Source organism: Sciurus vulgaris (genome assembly GCF_902686455.1).
Source record: "Sciurus vulgaris genome assembly, chromosome: 5".
NCBI lineage: Eukaryota > Metazoa > Chordata > Mammalia > Rodentia > Sciuridae > Sciurus > Sciurus vulgaris.
The window spans coordinates 158706538-158719533 of NC_136465.1; the positions used below are offsets into that span (position 1 = coordinate 158706538).

Consider the following 12996-nt stretch of genomic DNA (forward strand, 5'->3'; position numbering starts at 1 on the left):
CGCGGCGGCCGCCCCGACGGAATCGCGGTGTGTGTATTTGCATGCGCGGGCGCTCTTCGGGCTGGGCTGGCCGGGCGGGTTTTGACTGCTCAGCGGTCCTGAGCGGAGAGGAGGCGGTAACTAGTGGACGCCAATGCTTTAGCCCTGGGCAGAAGGGAGAAGGGATCCAGAGCGACGGGTCGGGATCGTCGGGCGACCTGCAAGGACTTGAGGTAGCCGCGGCGGGGGTTCAGAGTGGCGCCAGGCTCCGGACCGTGCAGCTCCGGCCGGAGGTAAGAGCGACAGCCCTGGTGGCCCTCCTTCCTTTGTGTCCCAGGGCGGGGTCCGCCCGCAGGCGGGGCTGCGGGGGTCGGGACACGGGATGACACCGCCCTCCCGCACCTCCGAGGTCCCGGGGTCTTCCTCGCCCCAGGGCTGCGGAGGCCCAGGTGAGGCTCCTGAGAGGGAGGACCGCCCGGGCGCAGGTCTCTGGAAGCTGCACCCGCGCCCCCATTCCCCATCGAAAGTCGGGGTTATGGTAACCACCCCCCGGCCTGGGGTCTGACCCCGCAGGGCTGCTCTTCCCGGCAAGACCTCTGCGCAGAGGTTTGGGTAAGTTTACCTCCCCGTTTTTCTTCCAGAGCCAGGTTCTTTGAGGTTCAGTACCAGGGACTGAGGATTTGGGGACATGGAATATTTGATAACCGTTCTGCTTCTGTACCAGGAAGAGAAATTTGTCTAAAGAGGAAGTAGTAAAGTATTAGAGGATTTTTCTTGGTTGAACTTAGCGTTTACTTTGTATTTTACGTCTATGAAGAGTGGTGGCTTTTCCATTTTGATGTGTTTACAAAAGGTGAGACACCTTGAGAACTTGTTCATATTTCAATTTGCGCAAAGTTTTTAAAATGTATTTAAAACTCCTATCTGTAAGTTAATTGGGCTAGGTAAAACTGGAAGTTAGTTGGGAATTGCTTAAGAGTGTTTATTTGCTTAGCTATTGACATAATCTGAAAGTTCGTTTTTGTTTGTGAAATTGAATTTTATTACTGTAAGGTGAGAAGTGTTGTTTTACAGAATAGAAACGTTAACATTTAGAAAATATGACAATACTTGATTCAGATTCAAACCTTTTTTTTTGGGGGGGGGGGGCCTGCTGGGGATCGAACCCAGGGCAAACACTCTACCAACCGAGCTATCTCCTCAGCCCCCCCCCCCTTTTTTTTAATCAGTAAGTTTCATGCCAGTTCTGGGCATTTTGTGAACCTTCACAAGCACCGGCAAATGCCCTACTTCCCTGTTTTTGCATGTACTACATTTGGTGACTTTTCAAAAATATGATCACTTTCAAAACTTAATGGCTTTTGTTCTTCTGTCCTCTCTAAATTACTTGTGCTTATATACAGTCTTACATTTAGGACATTCACATTCTAATTATCTTTTTCTTCTACTAAATTGTGAATTCCTTCAGGTATATGACCTAATCTTCTCTTGTAGTCTCAGTGCCTGGCACATAGGAGAGGCCATAAATGTGTATTGAATGAATAGATTAATGTACCCATTTAGACATTCTCAGTATAATACATTGGATGGTATTCTGTTAATGTTTTAAAACCTTTCACACTTTCTAAACTGGTTTTTATTCTTATGGAAAAAAATTGCATTGTATTTAAAATGAAGTTGGTACAATCAATCAAAGCATTTTTCTGTAAAGAATATTCTTCTTTCTTTGTTCCCGCTTAATCCAAGAAATGACATCAGAGGGTATTTCCTGATGCTTTGTGAGAAATGTGTTTACTATTGAAGACCTAGAGCTGACAACAACTTTGAGAATTAACGCTCACTTTCAATAATGCTGTGTTCAGTCTTTATGTTGAGTAAAGAAAAAAAAACTTCTAAACATTAGGACCTCAGTATGATCACTGTTTTATAAAATCTTATTTATCTAATTAAATAAAATTTTTTGAGACAGGGTTTTGTTAAGTTGCTGAGACTAGACTTGAACTTTTGATCCTCCTGTTTGAGTCTTCCAAGTAGCTGGGATTATAGGAATGTCCCATCATTCCCAGCGCCAATATCTTAATTTAAAAAAGAAGTATAATAAAAATGATTTGTATTGAAAAAAATTTAGACAATATAGAAGAATATAGAAAAGGAAGGAAGGAAAATCCCAAATCTGCTACTCAGTAACTCAAACATTTTTTTAAATATTTTTTTTTTGTCAATGAGCCTTTATTTTATGTGGTGCTGAGAGTCGGACCCAGTGCCTCACACATGCCAGGCAAGTGCTCTACCACTGAGCTACAGCCCCAGCCCTAGTCCAAACATGTGATGAACAAACTTCTAAACATCTTCTTTTATAATTATATAATCCCAATACATGTTTTTTTTTTGGCAGGGGAATTATATTTCTATTTTTGAATCAGCAATGTATCAGGAATATCATTCCATGTCAGTACAAAGAGATAATGTGTTTTTAATTTTGAATGACTGTATCATACACCCTAATTTTAAAATAAATCTGCATTCAGAATGATGGACATTTAGGTTGTATTCACCTTTTCCCCCCCCACCTAAACATTCTCCATTAAATCTTTTTGTGGATATTTTTGCATAAATGTGTGTGATATCTCCTTGAGTTAGATTTCTAGAAGTAGGATTTCTGGGTTAAAGAGAATGCTTATTTTAAACATTTTTAGTATATGTGCTGATGAAATGAGCACTCTTTAAAACATTTTTTATATGTTTTGCAACCTTCCAGAAAAGTTGCATCCATTTTGTAGTTTCCCCAAGTAGTGTGTAAGAAATGCCCATTTTCTCAAACCTTTCATTTGTCCATTTTCAAACATCTTAGCCAAAAAAAAAGAAGAGTCACTCTTGTTTTCTTCCCTTTCTTGATTATTTCTAGAGATTATGTATCTTTTCTATGTCTGTTGTCCTGACAAATATTTTTATGTTTTCCCTGTAGCTCATGGTTGACAGAGCAGAGAGAGAAAACTTTGAGGGAGGATGGATGCAAAAGCTCGAAATTGTCTACTTCAACATAGAGAAGCTCTGGAAAAGGACATTAAAACATCCTACATCATGGATCACATGATTAGTGATGGAGTTTTAACAGTGTCAGAAGAGGAAAAAGTAAAGAATCAGGTGAAGCCCTTTGAAGCAATCTGTACTTTCTTAAAAATTTTAGCATTTAAGAAATTTTGAAACTTTCATGGGTCTCTCCACTTATTTATGTTGCAGACATATTCATTGCTATATACTAAACTACTTATTTTTTTTAGCCCACAAAACATCAGCGAGCAGCTGTGCTAATTAAATTGATACTTAAAAAAGACAATTATTCCTATATATCATTCTACAACGCTCTACTACACGAAGGATATAAAGATCTGGCTGCCCTTCTTCACAGTGGCATTCCTGAGATTTCGTCTTCCAGTGGCAAAGATTCAGATGGTGGAATAACTTCCTATGGTTTGTACCTTTGATACCTTCTGTCACATTTCTATCATGATGGCTACATTTCTGCAAGTTTATCTGTAATATTCTGAAGAATATGATCAGTTCACTGAAAAATGCATGTGAAAAAGTCATAGTGATGTTTTCAATTTAAATATTTCAATGTTAACATATTTTCTTCTTCTCAGGGAGCTGTTTATTGCTGAGATCATATGCAGACCCTAATTTTTAGAGTTAATCAGACTTCCTAGAGGCCCTTATTTATGTTATTTTCTAGTTCTGTGTGTTTGTAGAGTTTATAGGAAAGAATAAGATTCTTTGGAGACCTGTATTCTTGAAAGGATTTTCATAAACATTTTCTCTTTTACATCAGCTTCCCCCGCCCTCCTTTTTTTTTTCTCTCTCTCTTTTTGTTTTTGGCAATGCTAGAGATCAAGCCCAGGGCCTTGCACCTGCTAGCCAAGCATTCCACCTTTCCCAGTCTCTAGTGAGAGACACAGAGACTGGGGAGTCAGAGAGTCATACAGTGTGTAAGGCAGGTATTGATGGTGAATTCCATTGTCTGTAGTCATCTTGAAGGATACATTTTGCTTTTTTCCTCCATGTTCTGAGAAATCAGAAAGTTGAAGTTAATATGCTGGTCACATTTTCTTTTGGAAATTCTGAGGCTGAGACCTCAGTTTGCTCTTTTATTTTTTGTGATATTATGTTAGTAGCCAGCCTCCCAGATTGCTGGGATTACAGACATTAAAACAAATGTATATAATCATTGTTTCCTGTTTTTTAAAACCAGAGCACTAACTAAATCCCCTTTTAGATGACAGTTCTGTGAGATCAGGAACACTTGATAATAGCTAGTTGTTACTTAGCTGTGTGTCTTCTGAAGCACCAGTCCTGTTGTTCTGGATATATTGTGTTTCATAAATGTTTTCAAACGAATGAAACAACTAAAGGCAAATGTATTTGCTCCCTATCTAGAGGAAGAGATGGGGTCATGGACTCATGAGTGGACCCAAGGGCTAAAGTTAGAGAAGGACAAGGAATAGTCAACCTGTTAATACTGGACCAAAATGGAACATATACATGTCAGAGGTAGATAACAGTTTACTAATAAAGCTATATCTCAGCCTTCCTTAGAGAGTGAGTCAAGGTGTGATAATTTGTGTCAACCTGACAGGACCATGGTACCAAGATATTTGCTCTTAATATTCTGGATGTTTTGGATGTTTTTTGGAGGAGATTAACATTTAAATCAGTGGACTTTGAGTAAAGCAGATTGCCCTCCATAATGTGGGTGGCAATACATATTCAATCAGTTGAAGGCCCTAATAGAACAAAGGTTGTCATTCCTGAGCAAGAAGGAATTCTGCCAGCAGATGGCCTTCAGACTTCAACATCAGCTCTTGCCAGTCTCCAGCTAATGAGTCACCCTGCAGATTTTGGACTTTCTATTATCCATAATCACGTGCGCCTTATATGCATACACCCTATTGTTTCTTTTTCTTTGGAGAACCCTGATTACTGGAGGTTCTGGTAATGACTCAATTTTTCATAAAATATGGGATATATAACGTGCTCTCTGGTTATCAAGTTGGAATGTGTAACTTCCATGGCAAAAGACCAAGGCTTGGGCATGAGCTACTCTTTAAGTACCTAACTCTGCATCTAGACATCCTTTATGTTAGGCATTTGAAACAGGCTAGTACTGTGGATTTTTTAAAAAAATCCTTTCCTACTCTACGAACTTACTGAGGAATGATTAATTTTTTGGTGATGCTAGGATTGAACCCAGGGCCTTGTGCATGCTGGGCAAGCACTCTACCAACTGAGCTATATTCCTAGCATGTATCTCCCTATGGAACCATCATAATCATCATGATCAGGATGATGCACATTCAAAATTTCCTTGTTCCTGTTTGTAATCTTTACTTCCTTTCATCTCTATCTTCAGGTGCAATGGTTATTTTTTGTCAACTTGACAGAGCTAAGGGATGCCCAGGAAACTAGTAAATGTTATTTCTGGGTATGTCTGTGAGAGTGTTTCAAGAAGAGACTAGCATTTCAATTGGCCTACTGAATAAAAATCACTCTCACTGATGTGGGTGGGCATCATCTAATCTCCTAAGGTCCTGAATAGAATAGAAAGGCAGAGGGGCAATTTGCCTGGGACATTCATCTTCTGCTCTTGGGCATCAGTGCTCCTGGTTCTTATGCCTCGACTTACACCATCCTCTCTCAGTTCTCAGGCCTTTGAACTCATCCAATTACACTACTGGCTTTCCTGGTTCTCCAGTTTACAGGTAGCAGGTCAGGTTATGGGACTTCTTGGACTCTATTTGTGTGAGCCAAATGCAAAACTTTATCTTTACACATATATCTCCTATTGGTTTTATTTCTCTGGAGAGTCCTACTAAACTAGGCCACCACTGATCTACTTTCTGTTACTAGATTAATTTGCATTTTCTAGAATTTATGTAATTGGAATTGCCTATGATTTATGAAATGTTAAAACCTCCTTCTCTGGAGACTTTAGTGACTCCTGTTCACATCACCACCACACATCAGCTGTGCTGCTTTGAGGCAGTCTCCATCCAGGCGTGGCAAGGCCCCTGTGATCCACATCCCTCCCTTCCCTGACCGCCTCTAGATGCCACTTCTACCCTGTTTTAGGTAACTTATTTGCTATGTTCTGATGTTTATCTCTCCAAAATTCATGGGTTGAAACCTAACAACTAGTGACAAGGTATTAGGAGGTGAGGCATTTGGGAGGTGATTATGTCATGAAGGAGAAGCCCTCATGAATGACATTAGTTCCCTTATAAAAAAAGACCCCAGAGAACTACCATGTAAGGACACAACTAGGAGGCATTGTCTATGAACCAGAAAGCCCTTGCCAGATACAGAACCTGCCAGTGAGGAATAACTTTCCATTGTTTATAGGCTATCCAATTTTTGCTGTACATTATATAGCAGCCCAAACTGGGACTGAACCCAGGGCTGCTCTACCCCTGAGCTATATCCCAGCCCTTTCTTTTTTATTTTTACAGACCACTTTGATTCATTGTACACAAATGGGGTACAACTTTTCATTTCTATGGTTGTACACAACGTAGATTCACACCATTCATGTAATCAAACATATACATAGGGTAATGTCTCTATCAGTCAACTACCTTTCCTTCCCCATCCCCTCCCGCCCCCACTCCGCCCCTTTTTGTTGAGACAAGGTTTTACTACATTGCCCAGGCTAACCTTCAAACTTGTGATTCTCCTGCCTCAGCCTCTTCAGTCACTGGGATCATAGGCATGGGCCACTGTACCTGGCTGGGATAGTTATTCAGTTAGGGTCCCAACCACACTATTTTAGTCAGCTTTTCTGTTGCTGTGACCAGAAGACCAGACAACAATTTTAGAGGAGGGAAAGTTCATTTAGAGCTCATGGTTTCCAAGGTTATAGTCCATGGACAGCTAACCCTATTGGTCTAGTTAAGGTGAGGCAAAACGTCACAGTGGAAAGATGTGGCACAGGAAAGCAGCTCAGGATGTGACAAGAGGCAGATAAAGACAGATTTCCTCACCAGGGATAAAATACACACTTCAAAGTCATGCTCCTCCACTCCCCACGACCCACTTCATCCAGCCACACCCTGTCTATGGTTAACACCCAGTTAATCCCTAGCAGTGGTTTAAAACCATTTTACTTCTGAATGTTCTATGAGTTTTGGGGGGATACCTCATATCTAAACCATAACATATATTGTTTCCTGTTAGCCAATGAGATAAGCGGGGATTCAGATCCTGCCTTGTCTAGATTTCCCAGTGCTAGACTGGCTGATTCTCCTTATCCCCACTTGTATGATGGTGTGTGTGTTTAACAGTATATATGCCAGGGTGATGGATAAGGCTGTTGCTATATAAAGCTGCAAGTTTACATTTCAGCATATTTTGGAAATTCGAATGTTCAATCTGTTTAAAAAATTTATTACTGTGAAAATAGAATCAAATACAAAATAGTTTTAATTACGATATTATTTGATTATCAGTGTTTACATAACAGAGGTTCCATTTATTTTTAAATTACCTCCGTCTAAGCTAAACGTTAAAAATCCATATCAGAAATATGTGTTATTTCATCTTTAATATCTTTAATCTCAGCTCGGACCATTGTTAAATTAGATATTTTTTCATTTAAAAAAGCAATTTCTTTCTCTCTTTGTATTAAGTCAGTAATCAATCTCCCAATGCGTAGTGTTAAATCATTTACCAATGGTTCCAAGCGGGAGAAGTCCTTCTTTAGGTTATATACCTTTGGTTTTAGATCATTTGCAAAAGTCACTGTCTTCAGAACTTTAGCTCTGTCACTTTCTAAGCTTAAAAATCTATCTGCATGCTTATCGAAATCACTCTTTAGATCAGTTAATGTCTTCTTGACTGAGTTAATTCTTTGTGAATTTTCAGATGCGGTCTTTCGAAGTGTTGCTGTTCGATCAATACTACTTGAGAGAAGATCACCTATGTTTTTCACTGTATTTTTGTCCACTTTTTCTATTTTATCTTCCAGTTCTTGCACAGACTCTGTCAAGGATGTTACATCAGTTATTAAACCTGAAATACGTCGTATATCTGTTTTAACAGTTGTAATCTTAAGACCAACATCTTTTGCCATGGAAGTTGTACTTTGGTCTAGTTTTGTAATTTCTTGGGAAAGAGTTGTCAAATTGTCATTCAGTATATCCTGTTTTTCAGTTATCTTGTTGGACCAAGTTTTCACTGCATAGATTTCCTCCTGTAGATGCTTTAGATGAGCAATTATTTTAAAAGACTTCAGTTTTTCCATGAGAGCTTCACATTTCTGACACTATAAGAAAATATAACACCACAATGATTAAATTCATTAAAAGCTCAACATTTAAAATTCAATTTAATTTTATGTGCTATATTTAACTATGATTTTTATGCTCTTTGGAAAAGCATTTGGTAAAAGATGGCTTCAAAAGTAAGAGCTTTTAGAATAACTTAAGTATATTACTAAGGAATAAGAAGGAAAACATTTAGGAAATTTCATAAAATATTACTGGATGTTACATTTTCTGAGTTACTATGTTTGTATTATTGATTCTCTGCATAGCAACAAAATGCTCCTAAATGAGACAGTGAAATATTTTCTGTTTCTAGAGAAGGGAAGAGCTTTGGTGTATTTGGGGGGTGAGAGAAGGCAACAGAGCTTCCTTTTTCCCCAGTTGTGTGTGCGTGTGTGTGTGTGTGTGTGTGTTTAAAACTTTCCACTTTTAAAAATTTTACCTGACAAAATATAAAGCTGAACATATTAACGAGGTACCATATAATGCCTGATACATGTACATATTACATAAAGCTTGAACTGGGTTAAACATTTATTGGGTTTTGTTTTTGAGATGAGGTTTCACTGTGTTGCCAAGGTTGGTCTCAAATTCTTGGGACCAAGGGATCCTCCTGCTTTAGTTTCCTGAGTAGCTGGGACCATAGGTGCATGCCCTCATGCTCAGCTTTTTTTTTTCCTGCTTTACTAAGGTATAAAATTGTATGTATTTATGGAGTACAATGTGATATCTTGATATATGTGAACACTGAAATGATTAATCACATTATCACATCCCTCTCTTCACTTTTTCCTTCCACTGTGGTAAGAACACTTAAGATCTACTCTACTAGCCATTTTCAAGTATATAATACATTATTACTAACTATAGTCACCACGCTATACCATGTAGTATTTGTTTCTCTGTGCCTAGTTTTATTTTATTCAACATAATGCCCTCCAATTTTATTCATGTGTTGCAAATGACAGTGATCTTATAAGTTGGAATGGTATTTCACTGTATATATATATAGCATGTTTTCTTTATTGTTCATCCATTGATGGACACTTGGTTTGATTCCATAAATTGGTTATTGAGAGTGCTGCTGCAAAGACGTGGTAATGCATGTGTCTTCTACTGGCTTCATTTGTACATACCTAGAAGTGAATGTATCCATCACATGGCAGTTTTAATTTTATGAGTAACTTCCATACTGTTTTTCATATGGCTGTACCAATTCATAGTCTCACCGAGTTTTAACAGTGTTTCTTTTTCTCCACATTTTTGCAACACCTTTTTTCTTTTTCATAGTAAACTTCTTATAGGTATGAGATGTTGAATATTTTTTCATTTATGTCGATAGATTTTTATTCAGGACCACTGCTCATTTTTTAATTGGGTTGTTTTCTTGCTACTGAGTTGCTTAAGTTCCTTGTACTTTGGATATTAATCCCTTAGCAGACATATGGTTTGCAAATATTCTCTTCCATTCTATAGGTTGTTTCTTCATTCTGTTGATGGTTTCCTTTGCTGGCTGTAGATTTTTAGTTTGCTATAATTGCTGTGTGTGTGGTGTCTGTATGTGTCTATATGATGCTGTTGGGAAGTTGAATATTTTACTGTACTTTGAATATTTGAAGTTTTATTGCATTGTTACTAGTTTATAAAATGAAGAGAAAAAGGGAAAATTAAGTTCTGATCATAATAAGATGGTAGTTCTCATAAACAATACAAAGCTGAAATTAAAGCAAGGCTGTGAATATCAGTTGATACTATATAGCATCAATTAGATTAACTAAGCCTGTGGACTATGTGCTTAACGATTAAGAACAAATGCAATATGTTAGAAATAGATTGTCAATTCCTATGCCAAAGACAGATATACACACTGTGATTACTATGGAAAGGGAACCCCATTTGTCATATTTAAGTCAATGTTTGACTTTGCATATTTAACGTACAGCTTGTTTTCTAGGAAAGCATTATATTTTAAAGTAGGAGATTGATAGCAATCTACTAATAGTAAAGCGGCTGGATTCAACTTTACTGGTGTGATAGGAGTGTGCTAGTATGATCAAGGACAATCTCTGTTTCAGGGAGTTGTAGTTTAGTTGGGAAGCAGAATGTCAATAAATAGATTGAGAACTCAAAAGAAAACAAGGAATACAAAAGCAAATATGCGGCTGAAATCATTTTACAAAGTAAGATATGCAGTTTAAAGATACCAAGTGTTTATTTTTCCTAAAATGTGTATTTCTTCAGTGTGTTTTTTTAACAGGTTATCTTCCTTTAATTGTATTGGGCTTACTCAGAAACACTTTGAGATTATTTTGGTTAGTATAGTTTTATTTAATGGAAATAAAAACACACTGTGTTCAGATAATATTTTGATGGCATCTTTAAAAAGCAGCGGTTATATAGTTGTAAAAGAATTATAACGAACTGATGAAATGGAGCAGAGTAATTTATTCAAGGTAGTAACTCCCCCTCCCTGCCCCATCAAGTATGTTTGGGTTCAAAATGTATTTTAGGAATTTTCTCAATAGTTTTATATTACACTAACTATTGGTGGAGAAGGTAGCCCAAAATGCGTGTTTTTTTTTTTTTTTTTTTTCAGTAGAAACATTTGTGAAAATGTTATTGTGGGTATAACAATAAGGAGTAACCACAGGCAGGAAGGAAATCAAGTAGTGATTGAAAAACTTTTATTTTTAAGGAGAAAATTTTGCAGTGTAGCATATTTGTTGAAACACAACCTCCAAGAGTAAAGAAGTAGCTGACTTACTTTTATTTGTTTCATGACTAGGTTTATCGTTTACTAATGGATTTACTCTGGTAGAGTAACTGTAGCTTAATAGCATTACTCAATTAAGATACCTTCTTATGCCTGAAGTCCAAACAATTGCGAGCATAGTTACAGCTTTGAAGAGCTTACAGTCCAGCTTAATGGCAACATTGCAGAGAACAAACATATTTGGTTGAATTACTTTTTTAACAGTTCTATTGACAGATTTCTTGCCATCTTTTTTTTTTTTTCTTCCCAGTTTGAACTGTAACAGTTTGTATCATATGGTGGGAGGTCTCAGACTCTGGAGTTGGACAGAACTATCAGTAATACAAGATTCCTAATCTTGCTGGTCCTCAGTTTCCTTATTTGTAAATGGATGTAATAGCCACCAAAGCTATAGTGAGGAAAAGTGGTAGCACATGTAAAGTTCTTAGCACATGACTGGCACATGGTAGGCACTCAATATATGGATCAATTATGATGATAGATGTGAATCTCCTAAAAATGTTTGGCACACAATATGTGCCAAAATGTTCATTCTCTCCCTTTCTGCTGTCAACTGCGAGAAAACTAATTAATTAACTATTGGTTAATTTAATTAAACTATTAAATTATAGTTTGTAGTTGAATTGAAACAAATAGATGCTGGGCTTTTGTCACCTGAATCAGTATAAGATAAGAAGAGAAAAGAGAGTTGTTTTTCTTCTGTGAAGAAAAGAGAGTTGTTTTTAGTGTGTACAGTGAATTTATAGCATCATTACTGTATAATGACATCAGATCAAGCTTTGATCAAGGTTTATAGGTTCATACAGAGGCTGAGATTAAACCAACAGTTTCCTTGTAAACTATAAAAGTACTTAGTCAACAGCTTGTCCTTAGGCAAAATTTAAGAAAACATTTCTATAAATGTATTTTTAAACTTTATACCCAAAAGTTTAAAAATTAGGTGTTTGTTTGTAAAACTTTAATTTGTACTAAAATTTAAAAAATGGACCCAGGACTCTCTATAATAAGTTAATTGATAATAATATTTATTATCCATTACAAATATACAAAAATGTGACTTTGACTATTGGCAATTTTCCTTAATAAAGAAATTGATGTTTGATAAATGGGAGTTTTAGAAATTTCAAATATCTGTGATAACTATATGAACAGAAGAAACAAAGATAAATTAAGACTATCTAAATCTCTCTAATGGCAATATTTTAAATAGGAAAACCTCAGTAAAGGAACACACACACACACACACATCACACACATTTTTTTATGTAATACTTGCGGAAGTGTTTATTTCCCTTGTGTTATCACAGAGCATGGTGCCCACCTTGTTTCAGTAACTCTTACCATGGTATGTACAAGTACATAATAAAGTTGAATCAAAACTGGTGAGAGGCAAAAAAAATTATTTAAAAGTGAAGAGCACAAGAGAAGAGATCAGCTGTGAGTGATGGCGTGCACCAATAATATCAGCAACTTGGGAGCCTGAGGCAGGACGATTGTAGGTTCAGGCTAGCCTCAGCAATTTAGTGAGACACTGACTCAAAAGAAGGCTGGGGATGAAGCTCAGTGGTAGAGTGCCTCTGGGTTCAATACCCAGACTGGGGTGGGGGTGCAGAGAAAAGAGCACATCTATCCCAAAAGTATAGAGGTCGAAAACAACGATGTTCTAGCTAACTTTATAATCTAGTTTATTGACATTTAAACAAAAGCATACAAATACAAATTTGCCACTGAACACAGATGTTTATTTATATAACTCACATCTGTCTACCACAGGCCTTTTCTTAACTCCAATGTAGAACTTGCTTGGGGTTTTACAAAAACTTGCAAATTTACATAGTAGAACTATCACAACTACCTGTAGCAACTGCTTCAACTTTTTGTGTCTAATTCCACTGAAATTGTACTACAAAATTGAGATGGTTTCTGGCA

The 12996-nt window shown here is 37.2% G+C and overlaps 1 long non-coding RNA gene across 3 annotated transcripts; it reads left to right on the plus strand.

Moving 5' to 3' along the window:
- Window positions 1-212: 212 nt before the first annotated feature.
- LOC306662698 lies at window positions 213-3534 on the plus strand. Of its 3 annotated transcripts, none has more exons than XR_013764202.1 (3): window positions 213-272; window positions 2945-3123; window positions 3261-3534. It is a non-coding gene; the product is annotated as an uncharacterized lncRNA (long non-coding RNA). The 3 variants fall into 3 exon arrangements; XR_013764203.1 differs by lacking the exon at window positions 213-272 and adding an exon at window positions 456-591; XR_013764204.1 differs by lacking the exon at window positions 213-272 and adding an exon at window positions 637-832.
- The last annotated feature ends 9462 nt before the right edge of the window (window positions 3535-12996 follow it).